Below are 13,911 nucleotides of genomic sequence, written 5' to 3'. Positions count from 1 at the left end.
GGAGAAGAGAGGCCAGAAAACCAAGGTGAGAGTGGGACTGTATTTGGAATTTAGTGTCCATTTCTGGATCAAGAGACTGGAATGAAATGAATTGCAATGGAATGTAATGGAATGGAATGTAGTGGAGTGGAGTGGAGTGGAATGGAATGGAATGGAATAGAATAGAATAGAATAGAATAGAATAGAATAATCTCAGTTGGGAAAGACATACAAATACCATTTCACCCAACTGCCAGACCCCTTCAGGGCTGACAAAATGTTAAAACAATTATAAGAGCATTGTCCAAAAGCCTCTTAAACATGGCCAGGCCATTCCTCTCGAGGAATTCTGGTCCAATGTTTGCCCACAGTCTGGTTCAGCCAAAATACATATTTATAGACACATATAACTCTTTCAGCCAAGGACTCAGAATAATTAAAGTGGATAATGTTATTAATAATAATTTAAATAGCATTTTTGTAGTGTCAAGTTTCTCATGTCTGTGATATTGTGCAAAGTGACACACTCCTTGGTTATGCAGCCAAATTCCTGCTGTTTCCTGAGCTGACTTCCTCCAGCTTTGCTTAACTGGGAGAAGTGACCAGCAAAACACTTTTCCAACACAAAGCTCTGGTTTGGGATGTGTCCAGTTGTCACTGCATAAAAGCTTACATAGCAGAGAAGTCACTTTTTCTGAGATTTTTTGGGGGGAAATGCTTGGATGCCTCTGGAGATAACAACTGCTCCCTGCCAGGGGAGGGATGGCCATGTGCCACTGAGAGGGGCCAGGGATCAGATGAGGCAATGCTGGCCAGCAGAGCAGCCTGCACTGTGGATTTTTATGTACGTCATTGTTTCGTTTTTCTAATTCTGAGATGATGACCACGAGCAGAGGTGGAGAAAGCAGAAGGAAGCCTAAAGCAACTGCTGTGAGTCAGCAGGGCCAGGGGTTTGCAGAGCCCTGCCTGCACAGCTGCCTGGCAGAGCATGGCCAGGACACAGCCTGAGCCCAGCTGAGGTTTCTCTGCCTTCAGGAGGGTGTGTGGGGCAGAGCTGCTGAGAAGGCAGGGAGACCTCACCCTCCTTTTGGCCTCTTTTGTGTCAGGGGAGATGTTCTCCTCGTGGATCCTGAGCCACATGTGGAGAACACTCAGCCTTCCTGAGGATGTGCAGGTCCAGAGGGGCAGGAGGCTTCACCTGGCTCTCTGATGGCCACTGGACTTCCTGCTGTGGGAGTCCACATGCCACACATGGCTGGCAGCAGCCCAGGAACGAGAGTGAGGACCTGGAGGAATCCCAGGAAACGTGGGCATGGGTTGTCATCGACAGCACAGAGGAGCTGGAGGAGAGGGGCATTTTCCAGGGCAGGGGAAGCCCAGTCCTTCCCACAGCACTTCCAGGTCTGTGGTTGCCCACAAATCAACAGGAAAGGGATTGTGGAAAAGGCTGACCAGTTTTTGGAAGCTCAGCAAGGCTACCAGGGTCAGAAAAAGCAGAAAAAACAAATGTCCAGAGCTGAAATATCCTTTTATTTTTGCTTCTCTCCATTTCAGTGGGAGAACATCCCAAACATTGCTCAAGAATCTGGACCCAAGAGCTGTCCTGAGTAATTTACTTAACTCTGTCCAGCTTCTCTTTTCCAAAAGCTTTTCTCCCAAAATCCAGTCGTCCCTTCCTGCCAAGAGCAAGCTAAATGTTTACTGGCTTGGCCCAAGTCCTGGAGTCATTTAGCTCCCTGGCAAGATCCCACTGATTTTGCAATGTCTGGTAGGGCCTGGTCAAATGTCATCTGTGTGATTAAAGAGCCCAACATCTGTGTGTTTCAGAAGAAGACCAAGAGCAGCAGAAAGCATGTGCAGGGCTCCTTAACATGCACAGTGCAGATTTAGGCACGAAGGAAAGAAATTAGGATGAGAAACGTAATAGGACTTTGAGGTCTTACGCTGACGTTAATGAAAACAACAACGTAAACCAGTGACCAACGGGCTGCTGGTTCTTGTGTCTTTGATTAAAGTGCAGATTCATCTCCAGTTAATATTTCAAGGCCTCTGAGCAGGGGAGAGGCTGTTTCAGGGCACTGTGGCTGTGGTGGAAGGAGCAGGAGCTGGATGCTGTAGCTCACGGGCATGTCTAAACACATGGGAGCTGGGAATGAGCAGGACCTGCCCCGCGAGGACGTCACTGTGCTCTCAGCAGGTTATGTAAGTTGTTTTGTTGGCTCCTCAGCAAGGGCCCAGGCATGAAAGGGGAGCATGGAAAATAGAAGGCAAATTGGTTTAGCTCCTGGGCTTGCGGTTTTCGCCCTGGTGCTTCTCACTCTCCTCCCCTCTCCTTAATTGCGCTCCTTGCGCAGTTTCAGGAGAATGTGGAAAGATGGGATCACGGCCTGTCCTGTCCTAGGGTGAAGTCTAGCAGTGAACACATTTTATCAGCCTCTTATCACACTGAACAGCACTTGCTGGCTCCTGTCTACAAGATTCACTCCCAGGTCACTTTTCGCAGGATGGTACCAGGTAATATCCAATGTTGCCACAGGGTTCTGCATTGCCTGGGATCAACCACAGCTTCCACTTGCACAAGGCTTGGTGATGGGGCTCTGTCTGTCATGGAGATGATCTGAGATTCTGGACAGATTCACAATGTCCATCACAATGTCCATGGTGAGCAAAAGCCTTGCTCTTGGACTGTGATGGGTGCTGACAGCCTTGATAAAATATCTATAAAATCACTGACTGATTTCCTCCCATTCCCCACCAAAATGATTTGCCGGATGAATCAGAGCCTGGGGTTTTTGTTAGTTGATTTGGAAACCTGCAGGATCTCTTTTGTTAGCTAAAGATTTTCCCCTTAACCTTGCACCTGTGATTGTCCCCCTGCTCCTGTTTGCTGGAAAAGGGACAAAGTGCTAAAAGCTCTTTTCCTTTAGCCACAACAGTGGAAGAAAAAATACCAGAGGTGCCAAAGAAATTCTCTGGGTGGTGACATCCATCTCATGGGGGAAGAGAAAGGTACAATTCCAGGGGATTTCCCTGACTCACCATGGCCTTGGGATGTCCAGGCCTGGCTGTTATGAAAATCAGTCTGGATGACATCGTGGGTGCCTTGCCCCAGACAAAATGTGCTGGGATTGTGTCACAGGGGATGAGAAATGCTGCTCCCCTGGACTGGATGGGGCCTGGGCTGGGATGGCTCCACAGGGAATGTGGAATCATTTTGGGGAGGCTGAGTTTTGAGTGAGGCATTTTGAGTGTGGAGCTCAAAATGGTTCTTCTGGGAAACTGTGCTCGATATCTGGGAGCAGTGAAAGGAGGGGAATTTATCCATTTTTGTCCTAGAATTGAAAGTAATGAGAGTAATGCACGTGAATAAATGCCAAAATATAATTTTCAAGGTGTGGGGCATCCAGCACTTCCAAGGGAAGCTGAGGAGAGGCGATGATTATTTGAGACCTGTGATTACTTTTTCTTAATATTTTCTAGGAAATAATTAGAAAAGGATTTGACTTTCCATTATATGAGACAGATAATTATTTTCCAGCATAAGGTTAGATTTTTCTTGATCATCCCTTCCTTCTCATTATAGTCAGTCCTAAGCTCTGATACCCCATGTCAAGATTAAATTATTTCAAGCAAACTGAAATATTCTGAAAATCATAACTCAGGATTACACAGCAACATTTTGAACAGAGGAATGACTGAAATTTCACTTTTACTCTTACAACAGAAGACAGTAGCAGAATTAGACTTTTTTGTTGGAAGACATCTCTTTCTCTGTGGTTACTGTACATAATCCAATATGTGATGTAGAGTAGAAATGCCCCCAAACAATTTTGAGTCTAAACTGCCATGCTGAATTGATTGTGCTTTAATGGAATTGGATCCTGATCAGGAACTCCGTGGGAACTGCCTTGGATCATTTTAATCCCAATGGCTGTGTCCTGCAGGGGTGGTTCATGATTTAAAGTGGATTTGAAGGGAAAGGGACACCTATCCATCCCACTCCTGTGGGATGGATAGTGACAGGAGTGGGATGGATAGGTGTCCATCCCAATCCCGTCACCATCTATCCCAACCCCGTCACTATCTATCTCAATACTGTCACTGTCCATCCCAATCCTGCCACTATCCATCCCAATCCCGTCACTATCTATCCCAATCCTGTCACTGTTCATCCCAATCCTCTCACTATCCATGCCAATCCTGTCACTATCTATCTCAGTCCTGTCACTATCCATCCCAATCCCGTCACTATCTATCCCAAATCTGCCACTATCCATCCCAATTCTGTCACTATCTCTCCCAATCCCATCACTATCCATCCCAATCATGTCACTATCCATCCCAATCCTGCCACTATCCATCCCAGTCCCATCACTGGCCATCCCAATCCTGCCAGCTGGTTGCCAACACCTGGAAAGACCCTGGAAGAGTGCAAGAACATTCCAGAAACTCCAGACAGAAAGTTGGCTTTATCCAGGGCCCAGCTCAGATGGCTCCACACAAACAGAGCGTGGGGAACAAACAGGAGGACCTCGAGGTGGCAGCTCCTGAGTGGGTGAGGCATCAGTGGCACCACAGGGACATGGTGGGGTGACTGCTGTGACTGGAGGGTGGGAACGGAAGGGTTTTCTTTCGGAGAGACCTGGCAGGCAGATGAGGAGGGGGTGTGGCTGTCTGTGTCAGTGACAGAATGTCTGGAGCTCTGTCTGGGGAAGGGTGAGGAGCCAACTGAGAGCTTGGGGGTGAAGATTAAGGAGAGGGCAGAGCCAGGGGGTGTTAAAGTGGGGGTCTGCTCCAGCCCCCTGGTCAGGGGGACATCAGAGCAGCCTCACACTCACCCTGGTCCTCATGGGGCACTTCAGCCACCCCAAAATCTGCTGGAGGGACAGCCTGGCAGGGCAGGAGCAATCCCAGAGGCTCCTGGGATGTGTCAGTGACAACTCCCTGACTCAAGTGACTGGGGAGCCAGCAAGGAGAGGGGCTGTGCTCAAAGCAGGAGGGGCTGCTGGTGAATGTGCTGTCCCCAGGGAGCTGCAGTGACCACCAGATGGAGGAGCTGGAGATGCTCAGGGCAGCCAGGAGGCATTGAGCAACCTGGTCCAGTGGGAGATGTCCCTTCCCATGGCAGGGGTGGGACTGGATGATCTTTAATGTCCTTTCCAACCCCTTATCACTCCGTGATTGTCTGATTTGTGGTTGAAGGACATGATCCAATATGTGACATACAGTTGAAATGTCTCCAAACTGTTTTAGTCTAAGCTGCCATGCTGAACTAATTGTGCTTTCATGGAATTTGGATCCTGATCAGGAACTCGGTGGGAATTGCCCTGGATCACTTTAGTCCCAGGGGCTGCATCCTGTGGGGATGATTAATACTCATGCAATAGTGAAAATTTGTCCTTGAAAGTCTTCTGTGCTTTCTACAAATGCATCTGTCATTAAACTCCTCTGATAACATTAATCCTGTGCTTTTGAGCACCATGGAGAGCTGGAGTAATGCTAGGTGTGTTTTAGGTGTGTTTGATTGTGGATCAGGGAACAAACCTCAGGTAGGATATGGGCACATATTTTTTTGGATTTCATCTCATTTTGTGCAAATGCTTTTGGAGGGTGGTGAGAGCAAGGAGCAGAGCTTGTGAAAGTGAAGACAGCTCATTGTCCTTGACTTGCCAGAGCTTCCAGAGGATCCTGAACCCGGCTTTGCTGTCCCTTTGTTGTCCCATGCTGTCAGTGCAGGGGCTGGGACAACCCAGGGACAGGCAGCAGGACACGGTGTGAGGTTTGGGAAGAGGTGTGAGGGACAAGTGACCCTTTAAATGAGCCAGGAGAGCACCTTTCTGCAGGTGAGCCTGGCCAGTCTCTCCATCTGTCCTGTGGCAGCATCACTGATCCCAGGATCTTTCCTGGATGGTCCCCAGGTGTGGATTTGTCCCACCCTGACCCTCCCTGAGTGTTGTGCCACCAGCACCCAGCACTGTGACTGCCCTGTGCCAGCACTGCACCTGAGACAAACTGTGCCTTTGGGCTGGTGGGGGCACAGCCATCCTGAGCCCCTGGCAGAGCTGGGAGTGACCAGGGAATGGGAATGATCAGGAATGAGCCATCCTGAGCCCCTGGCAGAGCTGGGAATGATCAGGAATGAACCATCCTGAGCCCTTGGCAGAGCTGGGAATGGTCAGGGAATGGGAATGATCAGGAATGAGCCATCCTGAGCCCCTGGCAGAGATGGGAATGATCAGGAATGGGAATGATCAGGAATACAATAATTTCAAGGAGCTGCTGTCCGAATCTCAGTGTGCTTCTAAACAAGCTGTACATTCACTCTTTCAGACTGGTTGGAAAACCCCAGGCACAATCCACTCTGAGCCCTGGTGAGGTGACAGATCCTCCTTTTCAGCTTGCAAAACAGTTTTCTTCTCTCTCCAACTCCCACAAGAGTTTCTTGCGAGAAGAGGAAGCGGGCAGTGGTGTCCCAGTGCCCTTCCACCATGGAGTTGGTGTCTGCCTGCCACCTCCCAGTGACACAATTGTCCCCAAGGAGCCCGAGGGAAGGTCACAGAGTGCAGCTGGCAACAGACAACCAACGTAGGAGAGAAATGGACTCGAGGAAATGGAAAGAGGAAGCGCTGCCCAACACCTTGTACTTCCTGCTTTTCTCTGTGGTGGAAGAAAATAGCAAAGAAAAGGCCTAGCACATGTTTTCCAGGGATTTCTTTGTTCTTGAGGGAGGATTAAGAGCCTGGTGTCAACAAGAGAGTGAGGCAGAGCTGGAAATCAGTGTGTGAGGGAGGGTGAGCACTGCTGGCTGCTTGGTGCTGTTCCAGGGTGTGTTTGGTACAACACTGGAAGGGATGGCACAGCCTCCTGTGGGGAGTGTGGGCTTTTCCAGGAGAATCCAACAACTAGGGACTGTAAATTCTGAGTCAGGCTGGAGATCAGGAAAGGTTCTTCCCCCAGAGGGTGCTGGCACTGCCCAGGCTCCCCAGGCAATGGGCACAGCCTGAGGCTGGCCAGAGCTCCAGGAGTGTTTGGACAATGCTGCCAGGGATGCCCAGGGTGGCATTGTTGGATGTCTGTGCAGGGACAGGAGCTGGGCTGATGATCCTGTGGGTCCTTCCAGCTCAGGATATTCTGTGGTTCCATGAAAATTTCTCCTGTGTGTTTGGCAAGTGTTTGGAGCTCCTCAGGACTCTTTTCAGATCTTTTCCCTCAATCTTCCCAAACAAATAACCAAAACTAATTTCTTAGGCCTCTGGTGCAGGGATAAGACACTCTGTCTCCCTTGGGGGAAATCAGGGATTTTTGGAACGCCAACCGTTCCAGGAGAGCTGTTTTACTGGATTATCCCCAGCAGCAGCTCCCAGATTCCATTTTTAGCACTGAGATCCTTGTCCAGCATCTTTGGGATTTTCAGAAATAACCGAGGAAGCTCTGCAGCCAAGGAGAGGGATACCCCAGCAGGACGTTCTTAGCCACAGTCACATCCCTGTATTAATTATCAGGAATTTGGGCAGGGATGTGCTGTGGTGATAACAGTGTAAAACTTTGCAGCCCGTCCTACCTCTGGGAAGAGCCAGATCCCCTGGATACTGTATGTTAATACCTTGATCTTTCTGTGGTTTTGATAGGAAATTCCAACCATGGTCTTAGCAACCCCTGATGATATAGGCTCTGGTGAAACTGGAACTTTTCAGAAAAAATGAGAAAAAATTGAGTCTTGGCTGAAAAATCCATGGATTGCACTTTGTGGGACTTTGGTCTTCCTCGTGGGGCTGAGCCCTGCAAGCTTTGGGAAAAACAAACAAAAGAGTTTTGGTTTCACTTTCTTTCCTGTGATATTTTCTTTTGTCTTTGACTTAATCTGTTAATTTTGATTCTGTGATGGGCGATTGCTAATGAAGAGTGGAGAAACAAATTTTTTTCTTCCCCTTTGGACACCAATCTTTCTGAACAAAATAAATAAATCAGGAATGATATGAGTTTACATATTCAGTAAGACAGGATAAATCAGGCTGTTTGGTCTGAGTAGGCTCAGACTATTTTAGAATCCTGGGATATAAACAAACCTCTAAAAATCATCAGGGCAAAAACTTCCTTCCTGTTAGAAGCTGGGATTCCTGCTAATGGATGGGAGTGGATTTTCATTTCCTGGATTATGTGTTGTAGTGACCGCTGTTCAACACACTCATTTTGCCCATTTGATAGGATTTGGGAAGAATGGTAAAAATAGACATTTTCTAGGAAATCTTTAAGATGAATGAGAGCAGATCAGCTGAGTTACCTCACAGCTACGCAGGGAACTCTATGACTTGGCTGCTCTTCACACTGAGTTTTAGTGTTTTCTCTTTCATCCCCGAGCTTCCTCTCTGTGTGGTTTGGCTGCAGATCCCTGAGTTTACGCATTTTCCTTTGTTTTTGTGCATGGCTCGGGTAGCAACAGGCGGGAAAACTTGCAAAATCGAACCAAATCAGCTGTGCACCTCGAGTGAGGGACGTGAGTCATTTCTGTTTGGGGGACACAGGGAGGAGAGCTGAGCAATGATGGCTCACCCTGACCTAAAGGTCATTAAATCAAAACAACACAGGAGTGATTTCTCCCTTAATAATTAGGGAGTCTGTGATTATTGCACCGCAGAAGGTCGGAGTTGTAAGGTTTTAATGTGATCTCTTTTGAGAGAAGAGCTGGAGCATCTTGTGTCAGAGCTCTGGGGGATTTCCTGGTGGGATGGCATGGCTTTGCCCTTTTACTTGTTGGATACTCCTGGTTTCGACTCAAGACCAGCAGGTTTTCTTTTCCCTGCAATGCTTAAGGCACTTCACTCCTGAAAGGCTCAGCCTGAAGCTGACAGTGCTGCTGGTGAAATGCACCCTTGACAATAACACCCCAATGAATCTGCTCCCATAAATCACATCCTCCCTTCATTAAAGCAAATCTCTGACTGGAAATTTAAACAAAAAAAAAAAAAAGCTTGGAATTGTACGTGGCATGTTCCTCGTGGGGCAGATTAAAAAGTTTTCTTTCTAACTTCTTTATCTTTTGCAAGAAGGAAGTTCCTTTGTCTAATCTTCATGGAATTTAACATAAGAGGATTTGTAGAATGAGTCAGGCCTGTTGTGTTTCCTTCTGCATAGTTACTATAGTTTTCAGTTTTATTTAAATTTTTTTTTAACAAAAATCAGCTTCAGATTTATTTTTTTTTTTACCTTTGTCCTGTTATTTACCTTTGCCCTATTATTTTTTTACCTTTGTCCTGTTATCCGTCGAGTGTCTTTATGGAACAACTCGGCAAAATGCATGCTGAAGTCCTTGTTGCTTATGGAGTTTTACACATTTTAAATTGAAGTTATTTGGGCCTTAAAACACCCTGAATGTGTTTTTTAGTGGAGGATCAGCACAGGCTGCCCAGAGAAGCTGTGGCTGCTCCTTCCCTGGAAGTGTCCAAAGCCAAGCTGGAGCACCCTGGGATAATGGGAGCTTCCTGCCAATGGAATGGAATGGAATGAGATAACATTTAAGGTCTTTTCCAACCCAAACCATTCCTTGATCAAAGCTGAAGGGAAAGATCAAGTGACTCATTACAAACACTGGCACTAAACAAAGGTTTCTTACTCAAGTGTTTATCCAGGGCCATGACCCTGAGTTTCTCCAGCACCTGAACTCCTGCCCTGTGACTGTTCCTGCTTAGAAACACTCCACAATTTAGGTGGCTGTGTATTTTACAACCTCTTGGTTGCTACTAAACACCTGCTGGAAGCGAGCTCTGCTCACTCGAGTGTTTCCTCTGCGTCACAGCAGAAGCATGAGCATTTCCCAGGATTGAATTCCAGAGCCTCAACCAGCATTCAGCCAACCTGCTTGAATCATTGCAACTCCATCCAGACCTTTTAGTCTCGTGGGAAAAAAACCAAAAACTTGCCAAGTAGTGAGAGATCATCCCTGCAGCCCTGCAAATGAATCACAGAGCCACAGAGAATGACAGAATCAATTAGGTGGAAAAGACCTCTGAGATCATTGAGGCCAACCTGAGCATGTAGTGACAGGGCAAAGGGGAATGAATGGCTTGAAGGTGGCAGAGGGGAAATTTAGGTGTGATATTAGGAAGAAATTCCTCCTTGTGAGGGTGGAGAGGCCCTGGCAGGAGCTGTGGCTGCCCCTGGATCCCTGGAATATTCACAGCCAGGTTGGGCAGGGCTTGGAGCAGCCTGTTCTTCTGGGAGGTGTTTCTATTTTTCCACCTTTATTTTTGCATAAAAGTGGATGGGAAAAGGAAATCAAACATGAGGTAAAGGGAGAAAAAGGAATGACAGCAAGGTGGGAAGAACTGGGAAAAACAAACCCACCTGTTTGAACAGTTAAATGAGCTCTAGAGGAGCTCTGACTCCAAGGATGTGAGGGAAACTCCAAGGCCAGGCTGGACAGGGCTTGGAGCAACCTGGGACAGTGGAAGGTGTCCCTGCCATGGCAGGGGGTGAACAGGATGAGTTTTGAGGTCCTTTCCAAGCCAAACCAGTGTGGGATTCTCTCACAGCTTTATGGGAGAAGGGCAGATCCTCCTACAGCCCTCAGCACAAGCAGTTGTCCAAAGGGCTCTGTGGTCCAGGAATTCCTTTTCCATAAGGAACACATCTGTGTTTCTTGGGCTGCAGGATCAGCCTGTGCCCCTGTCTAGCCTAAAAGCTGCCCTGTGCTTTGTCAGAAGATAATGACAGACCTGAACCAGGAGTGTTTATTCAGGAAAACACCTGTGCCTCCAGCATTTAAACTGCAATAATTACCCCAACACAATTTCATTTTATGGTACAATTATTTTGACATTTCGCAGGTGTCTATTGCTAAAGCCCCCAGTGAACACTCTCACAACACAGCCAGGTTTTTACATGAAAAAAATACCCTGTAAATATAAAGGCTCTGCAGTACTGCTCATAATTCTGCCTGCCAGAGGCAAAAGTCCTGCTCTTCCACCACTGTCATGCTTGAGGAGCTTGGTTGAAGCCCCTGGAATTACATTCATATAAAGTGTTTTAAAATTGCATAAAATTAGCATTTTCCGGCATTACATTTATTCTCCCTCTAAAGCATAAGATGTAGAAATTGCTGATTTCAGAGTGTTTCATGGGGGAATATTGGAACCAAAGAATCCCAGAATGGTTTGGGTTGGAAGGGACCTTAAAGGTCTTCTCATTCCACCCCATTCCATTTTCAGGGACACCTTGAACTATCCCAGGTTGCTCCAAGCCCTGTCCAGCCTGGCTTTGGAGCCACATTCCCTCATATCCTTGAACTCAGAGTCTCTTAGAGCTCATTTAACTGTTCAAATATGTGTTTCCCACCCCTCTCCCCCCAATTCTTCACACTTTGCTTTCTTTCCTTTTTCTCCCTTTACCTTATGTTTGATTTCCTTTTCTATCCACGTTCATGCAAAAATAGGGACACAAAAATAGAAGCAAGGAGAGGAGGAAGCAGAATGAGAGAAAAACAAGGAAATTAAAAACATACAAATGAAGGAATGAAAAATTGTCAAATATTTACTACACAGATTTATACAAGAAAAGTAGCTTCAAAAGCGACTTCAAGTCCTGAATTGGTGCTTAATTCCCAAGTGTGGCTCTCCCTCTGTCAGGTCTGGACAAACCCAAGGAATAAGTGGAATAAAAATGACCTCAGCTGGCAAATCTCATTCTTTGGTGTCCATAAATCCAACAACTTGCTCAGTTATAATTGTTTCACCTTACAAATGTGTCCTGCTTGGGGGCCTCACACAGCCTCCAGGCACAGGCAGCACTCTCTGGGGAGTCCATAAATAATCCCTAGAAAGTGGCCATAAATTCTCAATCCACACATTAAATAATCTTTTCTTTATCTGGAACTGAGTGAGGCTGTTGGGACTGAGGTGCCTGGATGGAGTAAAACCTCACTCAGCAGCTGAGCTGCCTTTTCTAGGCAGCTATTTTGGGTGCTCTGACTCACCTGGAGCTTCCTGTTTCACTCTGGCTCTGAGAGGGAATTAAGGAGCCTAAAATTAGCTGCTGTTGACATGAAGGGAAATGGTATGGCAAGAGTGCAGGATGTGGCAGCTTAGGGAAAACTGATGACTTCACTGCTGGGGTGAAGCTCAGCATCCCAGGGAATGCTGAGCATGGAGAAGGCTCTGGGGTTTTGGAGCCTTTCCTCTCCTTGTGATACCTGATGATTTTTGCCTTTTCTTTTTATATACCGTTTTATACTTTTTTATACACTTTTCCTATTTTTGTACATTTTATACACCCTTTGTGCTCTTAGCCCCGCATGCTTGTAGTTTTTGTAGTCTGATATTCTAGCTTAGTTTTAGGGTCCTGCAAGGCAGAAAGACAAAATATCCCCAGTAGGAGGCCAAAGAGCTCTATACAATCTCAAAACTAGAGGCTTCAACATTAGATGAAGCCTCTTCTTTGGAACATATTTCATAAACTGAGCTCTAGTCTCATTTGGGGGGTGGTAATTGGAATAGGAAGACAATTACTTCATTTATTAAGTTTCTTATTGGGGGATTTTAGATAGATATGCTAATTTGCAAGGTCCATAAAGTTGTATATGCATTATAGAGGGTGTGGATCTTGGCATGTTCCACCTTTGCAGAGCTGTGCACCTAGGATCCTATTAAATTTGGAGATAAAACCCTTTTACCCCTCTAACCCTGTCTGCCTCATATTTTTACCAACTGAAACACACCACTTGGAAGATGAATCTCTCCTTGAAGCTGAATTTCAGGCCGTGCTCTGCTGTCCTTCTTGGGGCTCCATCCTCCTCCATCCCAAACCTTCCAGCTCCTTAGCAAGAAAAAGGAACACTGGGAATTTAAACTGTGGGGGATGGAGGTGGAGGATTCCAGGTCTGACTGCAGAATGTGCTCTTCCAAAACATTTTTCCAAGACCCTGTATCCTCACATTTCTTGAAATGGAGCTGATTAGAACCATTGAAAGCTGAGGCTGGAGAAGGTTTTGAGGTCACTAAGTGCAGCTCCTGCTGCCTCAAGTGTTGCTCATCAGAATTTGCATTTTTTCCAGTCATTCTCCCTCCACAACCTGCCTTTACTTGGAGGTTTTCTCTTGCTGTTCACACCAAAAACAAGTTTTATCACTTCCACTTTTTAAAGACCTGTCAGTAACGTCCTCAAAATGAAAGTTCCTTTTTTTCTTTTGCTTTTTAGGTTGTTTATTTGTGTTGAGCAGTCCCTTTCTTATGTTATCTTCAGTAGAGGGTGCTGAAAACAGTGGAGCTGCTTTGAACTTTTCTATTTGGTAACATTATGAATAATAATAATAATTATTATTTAAGAGCATGAGCAATTAGCCACGGATTTTGCAGAGTGCTGCTTGTTCCCCCAAAGGATCTGGGTGGATCAGAGGAATACAGAGTCAGGCAGTTGCTGTGCAGAAGGTCAGTGCCCTATTGATCCAAGTGGGAACTTTAAATAGAGTTTTTCAGGTTGCCAACAGCCCCTGGTTAACCCTTGGCACAGGAAGGGATTTCTCTCCCAGCGACTGCGACGTTTTCTCCTCGCGCGGAACAAAAAGCGAAACAAACGCAGAAGTGAATGTGAAAGTCCCTCCTTGAAGAACGAATCTGTGTCAGATAAGCCATGGCCCAATTTCCAGAGCTGAGCTTTGAGGAGTTTGGGTTGGCGCCAATTTCATGGGAGGTGTCGCCGAGCCTTGTGAAATCTGATTGCACTCGTGGTTTCAAAGTCTTCACGGCTTCGGCAAAGCTCGGCTGCAGCTCTGTGATCTCTGATATTAAACCTGATCAGATTTTGGGTTGCTGCCCTTTGGCTGAGCTGGGATGGAAATGTGTTACATCAGCTTGACTGCTATTGAAGTCCCTGTTAAAATCTTCTACGGCAATTAACAACAGCCAGAATTAAGCCAATAATAGGCATTTTTTTCCTTTATCC

Source organism: Lichenostomus cassidix, chromosome 17 (assembly GCF_008360975.1).
Source record: "Lichenostomus cassidix isolate B80296 chromosome 17, HeHo_3.0, whole genome shotgun sequence".
Classification (NCBI taxonomy): domain Eukaryota; kingdom Metazoa; phylum Chordata; class Aves; order Passeriformes; family Meliphagidae; genus Lichenostomus; species Lichenostomus cassidix.
The sequence above is the reverse complement of the archived record's forward strand: the minus strand, read 5'-3'. Positions refer to the sequence as shown.